A 15,427-nucleotide genomic window follows, 5' to 3' on the forward strand; every position below is an offset into this window, starting at 1 on the left:
GCTTTATCTTGTGAATGTAGGTTATAGACCGAACCACATAAAATCTCTTGTGCTTTTATTTTATTATTCCACTATTTATCTTTTGTTTTCCATTCAATTATGTTTTCTATCATAGTGAAGATGGCAGTGCCTTTGGGAGAGAGACAACTTACATCAGTTTGTCTCACTTGTATTCTCATTATTTTTCTTTGGTGTGCCAAAAGGTAAGGGAACTAACAGAGGTTTTCTCTTTTATATTTAGTTCTCTTTTTGTGTGAAAGTGAGATAAGGGTGTATTAGGGCTTTTGGGATTAAGTGATTTTCTTTGTACTGCTCTTTGTACTCTATCTTTTTTACAGTGAATTTCTCATGGATCATCTCCCCCAGTGGATGTAGGTTTGTTATGCTGAACCACTTAAATCTTAGTGTTTTATGTGATTGTGTTATTCTTTATTCTATAATTTTTTGCTTCTTTGGTGATCCTAAAATTTTATTCTGACACAACAAACTGGTATTAGAGCTTGGATTTTAATTTATTTTGCAAGATACCTACTGCAAAATTTGAAGTAGAAAAGTTTGATAGTCAAAATAGTTTCAGTCTATGGCGAATCAAGATGTGGGCTTTGTTACGACAACAAGGCTTGGCGAAGATTTTAGAACCACCCAAGGAAATAATTGGTATTAAAGCAATTGAAGAAATTTCAGAATATGTGGAACATGAAGAAAAAGCTCACAGTGCAATTTTGTTGTCTCTTTCAGATGGAGTTTTGAGAGAAGCTGTTGATGAAGAAACTGCTGCTAAACTTTTGGAAAAAGCTAGAGACCTTGTACATGAAGAAATCCCTCATGAACCTATTGTATTTGAAGCAACGGTTATATACCCTAAAGATGAAAAAACGCATGTCTCTTTGTGATCATCTTGATGACTTTAATAGAATTATTTTGGCTATGAAAAATATTGATATTAAAGTAGATGATGAGGATCAAACCCTAAATTTTGTTGTGTTCACTACCGGATATCTTTGATAATTTTGTCAATTCAATGTTGTACGATAGAGATACCATCTCATTAGCGGATGTTAAATTTGCTTTGAATTCTATGGAGTTGGCGACAAGATTGAATGGGAAAGGTAGTGATAATCAGGCAGAGGGTTTATTTGTTAAGGGTCGTTCAGAAAATTCCTCTAATTTTAGAGGTCGATCCAGTGAGAGGGATTCAGGAAAAGGAAAATCTAGAGGCCGATCGCAGTTGAAGTCGAAGAAGAAAGTCAAGTGTTATTATTGTAAAAGTGGTATGTGTCTAGACGACACAGTACGTGGATGTTAAATTTATAAGTTTTACTGCTCGTAATAGTACGAATCAATTGTACTATAGTAATGGTTATCGAACCACAAGGATTAGGAGGTTGTTTTGTGTAAAGGGATATTTAAAGAAACATATTTAACTTGACTTTGAAAATAAAAACAAAAGTAAAGGTTGTAGAATTAAAGCTACAACGAATCAAGTGATTTAAAACTAGAAAATGAAACAAACTTAAAAGAAACTTAGGGTAATGATCGCATCAAATCCTCAACCAATGAAATGCTTAAAGTCTATATGGATCTTCCTAACATGCATGATATGAGCGCATAATGAGCGTCAACCATTATGACGACCTCGACATGAAAACACTTTCGTTAAGACATAATAATAAAGCACCTAGTTTCATATTAAACAACTCCACGTAAAGATTAATCTATAATTGAAAAGCGTTTACACTACAAAAGGTGTGAGGTGATTAATGCTCCCAAGCTTTCTACTCTATAAAACATCCTAATAAGCATACACAATACATGAAAACCCTAATTAGGTCACAATGATAAGGTATCTAGTTTCACACCGATCACATCATGTAAAAGTTACACTACAATTGAAAAACGTTTTAGACTGCCAAAGGTGTGAAATGACCAATGCTCCCTAGCATACCCTATAAGGTAACTCTAATAAGTGAACATGCATCATGTGAAATAGAACCATTGCACAAGATATCGTTCTTTTTCAAAAACGTTGATTTTATTCATGAATCTAAGAAAACTCATAGACAAACATAACTCTTTTTCATAAATAAAAGGATTGGAATCTTGAAGACAAAACCTTTTAGCATGGGTTTCGCAATCCTCTAGTCTTACACAATCATCAAACATATCAAAAAAAATTTCAAGAACACTTCATGATTTTTGGAAAAGATTTGATCAAAACCCTAAGGAAGGGTTTAGCTAGACATGAAATAAACTAATCTAAACATTAGTTATATGGAAAACAGTAAAGGAACAAGAAGAAAATGAATAAAAAATAACTATATTAAAATTATAAAATTCTGATTACAAAAAGAAAATAAAACCTAAGTTAAAACATGAAGAACAAAGAAGAAAAAGAAGAAGAAGTTGCTCTCTGGATTTTGGCCCAGAGAACGTGCATCAAAGGAATTACAAAACACTAAAATTAACTAAGTATGCCTTTGGAAAATCGGAAGCCCCAAGTAATGCATGATTAAATCTAAACACTAATCTCATATATATAGAGATTTGATTTAACTCATCAAGGATCAATTCTAGCCACACAAATAGAGGAGGTCAGCGTCCATTTCTGTCCATAGAAATCAACTTTTGATTTGGATCGCACAAAGATTTGGAAATATCTAGACCTTCTAGAAGATGCAAAGTCGATCAATTGAATATAATGTCTTCGATCGATCGATTTTATGGTGTTTTGAGAATCAATCGATCGCATCTCGATTGATCGAAGTTGGTTCGACTGAAAGTTGATCAATTGAATTATTGGTGGTACAAATAATCGATCGATCGAATGCCTTAGACGATTTTTATCTTTTTAGGATCAACTTTGAACTCTAAAAATGACCAAATTGCCCTTGATGTATTTTCAGGTCTAATTCAAGTGTTTTGAACTAGATTTTAACTAAGACCTAAAAATAAGACATAACACAAAACTACAACAAAACGTTATATATACAACACAAACTAGGTATAACAAATGCAAATTAAGGGGTCTTGAATCGAATAATTTAACACTCATAAAAAAGGTATGGGCAATATAAATTCGAGTGTCCGAAGCTGAAAAATAAAGAGAAAGGTAATAAGCAAAGTTTCTTTTATGTGGCTGGTGTCATCAAAGGAAAGTCTAAGGGTTCAAACAGAGTCCTTGTTCTTACTGTTTATGATGTTCATTCTAACGACAAGTGGGTCCTTAATACTGTTTGTACATTTCTTATTGGAACCTCTATAAAAGGTAAATCCGAACTAGATAAAATATACTTTTGGCTCTAACCTCAAAACTCATACTTAGTACATTCAGTTTTCCTTTCAAATACAATACTGATTTAAGTATCGAAGCTATCCTCCACTGGCATCCATTGACAGGCTATTGTGCTTAAATCCTTTCTGTTTTGCTGGTGTGGATTGATCTTCAATCCTGTATTTGGAATTCGGAAACGATTCTAACAATTTTGTATACACTTGGAACTACCACTTCCTTCTAACAAGTAATACAATCTTTACCTCACCAACAAGGGGATTATTTGTTATGATTCATGAAGAAGTTCGATAAATTTAGACAAGAAAGCAAGTAAGAACAGTTTTCATTTGTGTAAGCAATAAGTAAAAAATGCAAGTAGATGCTTAGCTCTTGGTGTTGTGAGACGAAACTCCTCAATCATGTTCAATTCAGTTGGTAGCATGTTATGAGGAAGCTCCCAATCAAAGCAATGGACAAGTTTTGCGACTACTAGCCCAACCACAGTGAGACTCAATTGCATTACTGGGCAGCCTCTTCTACCGAAGCCAAATGGTATAAGTTGGATGTTACATCCCCAGACGTCTATGTTACTCCCAACAAATCTCTCCAGGAAGAACTTCTTTGCATCACTCCAAACACATGGGTCTCGCCCAATTGCCTTTACGTTTATTATCACTCTAGCGGTATGTGGAAACCATTGACTGTGCAATCCTCCATGGCCTTTTAAGGCAATAACAATGGTGCTATTGGATGTAGCGTAAAGGTTTCCTTCAGAACCATGTCGAACATGAACAGGTTCTTTTGCTCATAATAGATGTGCTTTGTGGCCGCATGAGGTGGTCGACTAGCAAACACCAAGTCATGTGCTTTAAGGAACTGCTCAGCAACTTGAGGCGATGAGACAACAATGGCAGCGACCAAGCCTAAGCACAATTAAGTATATGATGGGGCCATTTTTTGGGCAAGTCGATGGATCGAGATCGCGATGAGGTTATTCCCCTAACATGTGAAGGTTCCCAAATGTACATAGGGAACCCTTTTGGACCAGGACGTAAATTCTTCTTGTTGCTACTGCTTTTCCATGCCTATTCTCGCAGGAGATAAGCAAGCATGATCAGTGCGGCAACTGTCCATGTCCAAGCCATGGTGGGCATGTTTCATTCAGATGTAGTGTGACTAGAGAGAGTATTTATCCTTGACATAGAAATTGCAGACAAAAAGACAAACTAACTTTAGTTAGAAAGCTGTAAATGGATCGGCAATGTGAAAACCCTTTTTTTTTTGTACAAACATAAATGAGTCCTCACAGTGGTATATACCCCATAATATGTACCTGGTAAATCAAAGTAACATCTATTTAACTATGCACCGGAAAACATAAACCTGAATAGCGGAAATCACAATATAAAACTTTACTACAACCTAATCATAACCAAAGAGCGATATTACATCTATCTGTTTAAGCCTTTCCTTAAATCAAACACACAATAATTACACAACAGAAATGGCTTTACAATAATAAGTGACAGAAGCATCACAAGCCATATACAAAACCTCTAAGACACTGGACGACCTGTGGTCCACCAATTACCACCGTTGTGGCGAGCTTCGTTCATAACATCTCAAGTGCACGTCCATAACACCATCAACTACAACCAGAGTACCTGCAATCATAGGAACATCATCTTTACAGTTGTTGTGACGATCCTTTTTTTTTATATACAAAACTTAAAATGTGTCATCGCAGTGGCACGACTATTTGTCGCTCAGTCAACATATGGCACATGCCCCATAACATGCACCAGATCATCAAAGTTACATCTAACAGCGGAATATAACAATCAATGTGCAGCGGAACACATATCATAAGCGAAAATACATCTAATACATAACAATTAATTACCACAAGAGCCAATTACATGTCTAATTGGTTAAAGCTCATAAAACATATTACTACAATTACATACCCAAAATACAGGCTCAGCAAATACATGCCCCATAGGATATGAGCCATAACAAAATACCCAAACGTGGACTACCCATGAGTCCGGCATATACTATCTCGATATGCTCCAATCATACCCCCCAACATGCTAAGCAAACTGGTCATTGTCTACATTCGCCTTACCTGCAACTAAGAAACCTCATCTACACGGTTGTGGTGGTATCCACACCGCATAAGTGAAAGAATGAGTCCACTGTCTCAGTATAAAACATACTAAGACTTCAGTGATATTAAACTAACTGAGTTTTCGCAAAGAACCAGCCTTTCTTTTATTTTTAGTCATGCAAGCACTATATTAGCCACAATTTACCAATAGTTAATACAGTAAACACCGACTATCCAAAAAATATTTAAAACATATTATATAACTGTGTTTATATGTAGAAGTTCCAGTCATCCCTCATTGGAAGCAGCTACATATAGAACCCTTTATAATAATACTTTTGAATTGTGGCTCAGACATATGTGCACACGATCACTCCATCACAGATATCATGCCTACACATAAGTCTTAAGCAATAAAACATGTCATCTTACTCTTCCATACTAGGATATCATCCTTCAACATAATACTAACACCATCTATAATTGTATTTCAGCTTCATGCCTTGAATGTCAGTAGATCATGTGAGCACTAGAGTTAAACTCTTTTCTGAAGAACAATGACAGTCAATCTTCTTACTCATAGACATGCCATTACTCGCACCTGGGCAATCATAATTCCATTTACTTTCAAGTTCAATGTTTCTTAAACACATGCAACCATCCAATAGAAATATACATAAGCTCTTTTTATTTAAGCCACTTATGCATACCAATACGTCTAGTAAAACTTCTCATAGCAAAAAAAATCACTCATAAAACAATGCTATACATGACATGCATGAAACTGGGTTTAATGGGGCTTAGGTTCCTTATGATGCTGATAACTGCTGTTTAACTGTGTTTATTGTTGTTTTACTGTGTATTGTTACTGTTGTACTGTTGTTATATATATGCTTTATACTACATGCTCCTATGCTTTGTGCTTGCCCAATATATATTTCACTACTATATCATGCTATAAAATCGTGCAGTTGCTAAATCATGTTCTCTCAAAACTAAATAAATCCAACATTTCATCAAATACTTTGAAATCATTCAAATCATAGTTTCTTCATAAAACATAAATAGTTTCAACATGACATGTTATCAAACAATTTGCATAATTTAAATCCAAACCACAGCACACACTCAAACACTTTAAAACAATTTAACACTCTTCACTCATGCATCAATTCTTAAATATCATTGATATAATATAACATAATCGAAAGTAATCAAATTATCCAAAACATATATTTCATTATATAGTCGGTTCGGTTTCATAAACAATATATATATTTTATCAATCTATTACATATAAAAATATATATTTTTTTTGTGAGTAGAATACTCACTTGGCTGTGCGGATATAATGCACTAGGTTTCCTAGACATCACCATACAATGCGTCATTGTGGGATAACACATTTCATCATTTAGCACTCTAAATAATTTAACACTTAAATTAGCACTTGAATCGCTCAAGGCTAACCGTTGGAAAACCCACAATATTTTCAAAGGTTCCAAACGTTTACCCATAAATAATTTTCATTAACCTAGTCGCATAAATTACTATTGTATTTAAAATAACATTAACCCTAAAATTATGTTTACTAATTTTTTTACAATAATTACTAACTTTTTAACATGATTTAACGATCTAACTTTTAAACACTTAAAAACTCCCATTTAATTTAACCCATAAAACTGGGGTTCCAAACTTAAACCCTAATTTACAAAACACTACCCTAAACACAATACCATTAACCCAATAGCATTTACTAAGGGTTAATCACACAAAAACTCAATTAAAATTAAATACCTAAAAGTTAGGGTTTGAGGAAACTCACCAAACCAAAACCCATGGTTTGGATAGCCTCAAGCAAGTTTCAAGTAACCCATTACCTAAAAAACGTAGAGGATTAAACTCACATTAACAAGATTTAACCAAAATTTCTAAATCATGAGTTTAACAAAAATACCTCAAAACATTTGGTCAAAACGTAGATCGGGCTTCGAGGATTACGTTACCGAAGTCGGATCTAAGATTGGGCAGCTGAATTTCAAGATACCACAATTTTTAGGTGAAAAACCGTAGAGAAATTAAGAAGAAAACGGAGCTGCTGAGAGAAATGGGCGTTCTGCCCTTTTTAAATCAGACCCCGTTCGGAATGGCATCATAAACCGTCCGGACGCGCGCCATTTAAAAAGGTCGTTCAAACTGGCATTAACCAGCGTCCAGATGGGCACCGTTTAAGTGGGCATACGCCACCCATTGCAAGCTGTCCGGACACATTAAGTCAGGTGTCCGGACGTGCGTGAAATGACGCGTCCACCTCATGCTGATAAGGTACCGTCTGGACGCACCACATTAATTTCACTTATTTTTTTATTTTCAATTTTCCATCTCTTTTCTAATTCATTTTCTCATATTTTTCTCTTATATAATTTATTTCTTTGAACCATAAGATATTCTCAGCGCGTCCTACTGTATTTTCTAGTCGTCAAATTAATTTTAGTCATTTATCCATTAAATTTTATTCTTAAAACAATAAATAATATTTGGGACATCACAGTTGTGAAGGTTTGCCACATCCGTATAGGTGAAATGATGAGTTCACCGTCTTAGTACATAATACCAAGACCTCAGTGGTATTAAACTGATTGAGTTTTCGTAAAGAACCAACTTTTCCTTTATAGTCTTGCGAGCACTATAACAGCTACCAATTTTATAAACTTTTGTTTAAAAAAGAACCCCCATAGTTGATATAGCAAACACCGACTAATAGAAAACATTTAAAGCACACTTTCTAACTGTGACCATATGTAGAAGTTCCAGTCATCCCACCTTGGAAGCTTCCACATATTGACCCATCCACAATATTACTTTATAGTTTGTTTGCTTAGGTTTACATACACGCAATGTAATACTCCGTATTTTAAGATATTAAATAAAATATCTTAAAATATGATTTAAGACTTAATAATAAGGCAAAAGAATAAATATAAATATTTATGAAAATAAATATTCATTTATTAAGAAGCATTTATAGTTTCTATAGTTTCAGTTTAATAAAAGTTCAAATGGACCTTAAACTTTAGAATAACAAAAATAGAATCAAACAAACTCCGTTTTGGTTGATTCAAAAGCCAGAATGCTCTTCTTAAAGTTCTGTAGCTACCCTCCAAATTTTATAATTTTTGGACTTCGTTAAGAGTATGAAAACATCCGCAAAAAATTATATCTCTGATTTGGACGAAAACTCATATCTAACATTAGTGGGCCCTTTTTATTCTTACATAAGCCAACCCATTTTTAGTTCTTGAAAACCCAGCCCAGCCTACACATTGATGCCCTTTTCTCACGTGAAGCCCAGCCCACATGTTCAATAAAAAAGAGGAGAAACTCTGCCAGTTCATATACACATTCAAGTTAGCCACCAAGTTAGGAACTAATTCTAGTTACTTGTAGATAATAGATATTAAATGAATGAAGACATTCTTTCATTTGTAATGATTCATGAGATAGCTCACAACCCACTTGTGTTTACCCTAGCCGTTGGATGATTTCTGATCCAAGCAATCCTAACCATCCAAGCTACTATATATTGAGAGGTACAACCATTCCCTTCACGCACATCTTCTCCTTCCTTCTTATTCTCTCAATTTCAGCAAGCAAGAAACTCTCTTGCTTTTCTCTGGTTTTTCCTCTCAGTTCAGTAGCATAAATCAACTCTTCTTCCTCCTTTTCTCTTCTCTGTTGTCTGTTTTATTGCAACAACTCAGAGATGCTGCAATTTTCTATAAAACCAGCAACACTTTACCTCTTTACTGCACAAAAACAGCAAATAAACTCACTATTTCACAGCCCAAAACAATAGCACCTCTTCTTTTAAAAGTTGCAGAAAAGTCCTCTCTTGTATCTCTCAGTTTGCTGCAAAATAAAAACAAGAAAAGGATCCTCTCCTTTTTGGTAAGCTCACTCTCAAGTTTCTTCCACTCTCGAGCTTTTTGTCCCTTTTCCCCTGTGTGTGTATGTGTCTGTGTAACAGAAAAGGAAAAGTAGGAGGACATTTTTCTAGAAAACCCATCTCTCTCGTAAATCCTCTTTACTTTTACTTTTGTTTTGATTCCTAAAAATAGAAACTGGTCAAGTTAGTAAAATTAAGAAGAAGTTAAAAAGGAAGATAAAAAGAAAAAGGAAAAATGAGGACCAGAAATGAATATATAAATATATATATCCCTACCTTTGTCTCTCTCAATTAGCAACTGGTAGTGCAAATATATCACTTTGTGTTTTAATGTGATATATCACTTTTCGGTAAGCTTTGTTTTAATGTTTTATACATGTTGTTAAAGAAATCCAATGATTTTAAGTTGTTTCAAAAGGTTTTTTTCAAGTGGCGTAAATGTAAAGACCAAGAAAATAAATAGAAGATTTATCAATTAATAAATTGTATTCATTAATAGATGGGCTTAATAATTATATTCTAGGTAATAATAATGGTGTTATCGAAATAAATTAAGCTTAAGGTAAAATAATAGAAAGAGTAATAATTATTATAGTGTGGTTTAAATAAATATAGGGTCAAATATTAATTCTAAATGATAGAAATAGTATAAAATGGGGTCCTAGTGTAATTTACAGAAGTTGGGGCATTTAAATAAAATGTAATCCTCTTTGCCACGTGTCAGCATTTGGTTGGCTATGAGAAGATAACACTATCTTCTCCCAACCACTCACACATGGACACATGTCCCACTCACCCCCCTCTCTTCCTTTTCTCTTCCTTTTTCTTTTCTTTTCTTTTACTCTCCCTTTTTCGATGGACACAGCAGCCCCCCCCCCCCCTTCTCCTTCTCTTTTCCTTTTTCCTTTCTTTCCTCTCTTCTCTCCCTCTCACGCAGAACCCAGCCCCTTCCCCCTCTTCCTTCTTCCTCTCTTCATCTCTCTCTCACACTCACGCACACACATGGACCCGAGAGAGAGTGTTGAGCCGAAAATGGAGGGTGAGCACTGGAGAACACAAGGTTGAGAGGGAGAGCCCGAGAATGAAAGAGAAGAAGAAGAAGAGAGAATCCGGCCATGGGCTTTAAGAGGTAAATCTTTAGCTTCCCTTTGTAATTTTCGTGTTACCCATTATGTGTTAAGCACAAAAATCATGTGGATCATTAGGGATTTTCCTAAATTCAAATTTTAGGTTAAAATGAGAAGAGGGTTTCGGTTTTGAGAGTTTGTAGGTGATTTTTGAGTTGAATTGTGGGGGGATTCTACTTAGGTCCGAAAATGGGTATGGATTTTATGGGATTTTATTTAGATGATATTCTAGGGTTTGTTGTGCTTGGGTTGATGGAAACGATTGGGCTTCTTTGATGGCTGATTTGTGGCTTGTTGCTGTGGATGGCTGAATGGGTCATTGCATAATTGATTTTCATTGGATTTTTGATTTATTGTTAGTTGCTAAATTTGAGGGTATTGAGGTGAAATCTGAAATTGGGAATAGGTTCTGAAATTGGGGATGTTTATGGTTGATGATTTTCAGAATTGGGTTGACTAATCAAAAAGAAATTTGATGTATTGTATGGGTTTCTTTTGTTAATTGTATTGTTCCATTTCAAGATGATTTTTGGTGGATTAATATTAGTAACATTCCCTTGAATTTTCTGTTGTGTAAATAGCCAAATGTGAATAAAAGCTAAGTTGGAATTGTGCTTGTATGTTGATGGATTACCATGGATATGGAAGGTTTAATTTTTGAAGGGTTGTTTATGGGCTTTGATCGTGTGAAATTTGTTGTTAGATTGTTGAAGTTTGATTTTGTATTGTGTCTTCTCGATTTTTGTATTGGATGAAAAGGGGGTCTTTGGTGTTTGATTTAGAGAAGATGGGATGAAGTTTTGGAGTAATTTTAGTAGAGAAATCTGAATTGGTTCTAGACAATTTTTGGGTATTTGATTTGCAATAATGGATGGGTAATAGAGAATGTAGTTTTGGTTATGTTTGCTTGTTAGAAATTGTTAGTTATGTTGCTTATGGAAGAGATTGAGTTTATTTGTGTTGGGTTGATATGGAGCCTAATGGATATTGTTATATGATTTTGTAGAAAATCTTAGTGTGTCCCCACTTGAAAATAAGGAATTTATTGGGTATTTAGGATGGAGTGTTATGTAGTTCTTAATGGATTATTAGTGATTATTATTATGATATTCTAGTGGAAGGGATGTGGGCATCCATTTGAGAAATGAGTTGAACCTTAATATGTAAAGGGAGTTGATTTTGATATTTAAGAATAAATTGTTAATGGTTGGTTGGTTGTTAGAGAAGAGTTTGAAATTAATGAAATTAGACCCTTTTTGTGTACATGGCGGATAAGGTTAAAATAGAGAATAGGTTATCGTGATGTCTAAAGGGATATGTAATGCAAATGAAATAGTTAAAAGAAAGAATGAAATGGTAAAGTGTAATAAGTGGTATGAATAGATCCACATAAATAGCAAATTAAGCTCAAAGTATAATCCTTAGCTTTGATATTTATGTATATGTCTCAAGCTTTAATAAATAAATATATTGCAATACGTGATTGTAACCTAAGCTAACATGTGTTACAAAATTGGAATGCTATGAGATTAAAGTCCTAAATCTAAACTAAGTGGTTAGTAATAGTAATGTAATGCCACAATAATGAATGAGCTAATAAAATAATAAACACACTTGTGTTAATAAGCGTGATATAATATGAACTTAAACTTAAATGTGAACATAATAATAGCTTAGGATACTTAACTAGATTTAGACATCGGGAATGCGACGTGTGAGCACGAGGGTAGTTTATGTGTCATGGAGTGTAGAGTTCCATAGCGTAGTCTCATGCTATAAGTATTTGCAGGATCGTGTCATCATTGGAGACATCAATGGGTCCTTCAATGTAGAGTTGGAGTCGTGAGTCCAATGCAGCCAGGTGAGTATTCTACTCACTGAGAAAAGATATTTTTATGTATTTTATAGAAATGCAAATGATATATGATTTTCTTACTGAACCAACGATATGTTAACATGTATGTTTTGGATGTTTTAAGTAGTTTCAATTATGTTGAAATATCAATGATGTTATGAAATGATGCATGAATGAAATGTTTTGAATTGATTTGAAGTATCTGAAAGTGTGTTGCAGTTGGGATTTAATTATGCAAAGAAGAATGATGAAATTTCATGTTGATTGGTTCATGGTATTTGAAGAAAGCATGATTTGCAAAGAATAGGAATATAAAGTTAGAAAGCATGATTTGCAAAGAATAGGAGTATAGAGTTTGAATTGTAAAGCATAAGGCATGAACACATAATAATGGAAGAGAGCGTAAGGCTCATAATAACGAAGAGAGTGTAAGGCTCATAATAATGGAAGATAGCGTAAGGCTCATAATAACGAAGAGAGCGTAAGGCTCACAATGAATAAGAAGACTATCATGAGCATGCATAGCATTGTTTAAATTGTGTGATGTTTTTATGAAAGTATATTGTAGTTTTACTAGACGTATTAGTATGCATAAGAGTCTTGATAGAAAAAGAACTTATGTATATTGGTATCGAATGGTTGCATGATTTAAATGCCATTGTTTTCTATAATGAATCCCCTACGAATAATATTAGCTGCAGAGTATGTTAAAATGCTTTCTATTTGTCAGTGTATACTATATCAGCTATGGGGATTTTCAAACAAAAGTTTATAAAATTGGTGGCTGTTTTAGTGTATGCATGACTAGAAGAGAAAAGTTGGTTCTTTGCGAAAACTCAGTGAATAGTATACCTCTGAGGTCTTAATGTATTTGTTTATGCTAAGGCGGTGGGCTCATAATTCCACCTATACGGATGTGGCAAACCCCCAAAACCGTATAGATGTTCTTTTGGCTGCAGGTATTCCGGTCGTAGTTGATGGTATTGTAGAAATATACTTGGAATATTATGACTGAAGCTCGCTGCGACGGTTGTAATTGTCGGACCATGGGTTGTCAACTATTTTATGGGTTTGTTTATGGCTCGTGACGCTTGTGTCACTTAATCTTTGTTAAGCCATTTCTATGATGTATTTATTATGAGAAAAGACTTAAACAGATAGATGTAATATGGCTCTTTGTTTATGATTATTTGTAATAGAGGTTTATGTTATGATTTCCGCTATTTAGGTTTATGTTTTCCGCTGCATCGATGGATAGATGTTATACTCTGATTATCAGGTACATATTATGGAGTATGTACATATGTTGGCTTTGCGACATATCGTCGTGCCACTGTGAAGATCCGTTTATATTTTAAGGGATTAATGTTTATGAAACGTTTTATAAAAAAAAAAAAAAAAAAACGGGTCGTCGCAGTAAATAATTTATAAAACACGCTGTTGTGATGCCCGATTAAAAATGATGTTTTTACTAAAAGTGCCGTTGCGTTGCCCAAATGCTTTTAAAATACTATTAGGCATTTAATGTTTGGGGACCAGAAATATATATATATATATATATATATATATATATATATATATATATATATATATATCCCTGCCTTTGTCTCTCTCAATTAGCAACTGGTAGTGCAAATATATCACTTTATGATATATTTTGGGTAAGTTTTAAATAAAGCTTTGTTTTAATGTTTTATACGTGTTGTTAAAGAAATCTAATGTTTTTAAGTTGTTTTAACAGGTTTTTTTCAAGTGGCGTAAATAATTTATAAAACACAATGTTGTGATGGCCGATTAAAAATGATGTTTTTACTAAAAGTGCCGTTGCGTTGCCCAAATGCTTTTAAAATACTATTAGGCATTTAATGTTTGGGGACCAGAAACGATATATATATATATATATATATATATATATATATATATATATATATATATATATATATATACACCTGCCTTTGTCTCTCTCAATTAGCAACTGGTAGTGCAAATATATCACTTTATGATATATTTTGGGTAAGTTTTAAATAAAGCTTTGTTTTAATGTTTTATACGTGTTGTTAAAGAAATCTAATGATTTTAAGTTGTTTTAACAGGTTTTTTTCAAGTGGCGTAAATAATTTATAAAACACGCTGTTGTGATGCCCGATTAAAAATGATGTTTTTACTAAAAGATGTTGTGATGCCCAAATGCTTTTAAAATACTATTGGGCATTTAATATATTAATGCCGTTATTCTGCCCAATTTTATAAAAGAATAAAATTTGAATTATTTTATAACTATGGCAATTAGTTATATTAATTGTTGTCTATAAACAGATATTATGCTAATATGATTTAAAAGTGAAAAATGACCATTTTTATTAAAAATGGAATTTTGGTCATCACTTATAATATAATGCTCACATGAAATATGTGGCATTAGAATTAAACCATTTTATATGCCATAATAATGTCCCCGTAAAAGATTAGCAATAAAATATAATAGGACAAATTATATTTATGGAGATAATATTTAAATAGTAAATTATATTAAGATTTAAAGGTCAAAAATTAGAATATGATTAAAATGCATTTTTGTGAATTATACTAATTCACTATTTGCTTGTAGTGATTATATCTGTGAACGTTTTCCTGAAGCTATAAGAATTATTGTGAGTAATTCTTACTCACTGAGGATGATACGTGTGATTTAGTCTTTAATGACTAGTGATTGCTGTTTTATTTAATTGTATGCATATGGTTTGGCATTTGATATGTTTAACATGCTTTGGTTGGAATTATGTATATGATGTTGTTTGCATGATTATACTGTAGTAAAGTTATGTGTAATGTCTAAGAAATTATTTGATGAGTTTATTAGGAATTAAATTAATGTAAGCCCACTTAGTGTGGTAAAATCACACTTGTGGATTTAATTTAGAAAAGTGAAGAGAAAATGTTAGAATATTATTAATGGGTTTTTAGGATTAAATAAAAATAAGTCTATTTAGTATAGTAAAATGAAACAAAGTGTTTTATTTTGTAAGCTTTTACAAAAAGCATAAGTGAAAATTTTTGAATTTTCAAATGATATTACTAACTTATCAGAGGTAAATGTTGGCAACGGAATATATGT

The 15,427-nt window shown here is 33.3% G+C and overlaps 1 long non-coding RNA gene across 1 annotated transcript; it reads left to right on the plus strand.

Annotated features, from left to right (window-relative positions):
- The first annotated feature begins 10,177 nt into the window (after window positions 1–10,177).
- Window positions 10,178–13,535, plus strand: LOC133858145 (uncharacterized). Its single transcript, XR_009898455.1, has 3 exons — window positions 10,178–10,459; window positions 12,247–12,318; window positions 13,254–13,535. It is a non-coding gene; the product is annotated as an uncharacterized LOC133858145 (long non-coding RNA).
- Window positions 13,536–15,427: the final 1,892 nt, after the last annotated feature.

The sequence above is a fragment of the Alnus glutinosa genome, chromosome 14 (genome assembly GCF_958979055.1).
Source record: "Alnus glutinosa chromosome 14, dhAlnGlut1.1, whole genome shotgun sequence".
NCBI classification, from domain to species: Eukaryota; Viridiplantae; Streptophyta; class Magnoliopsida; order Fagales; family Betulaceae; genus Alnus; species Alnus glutinosa.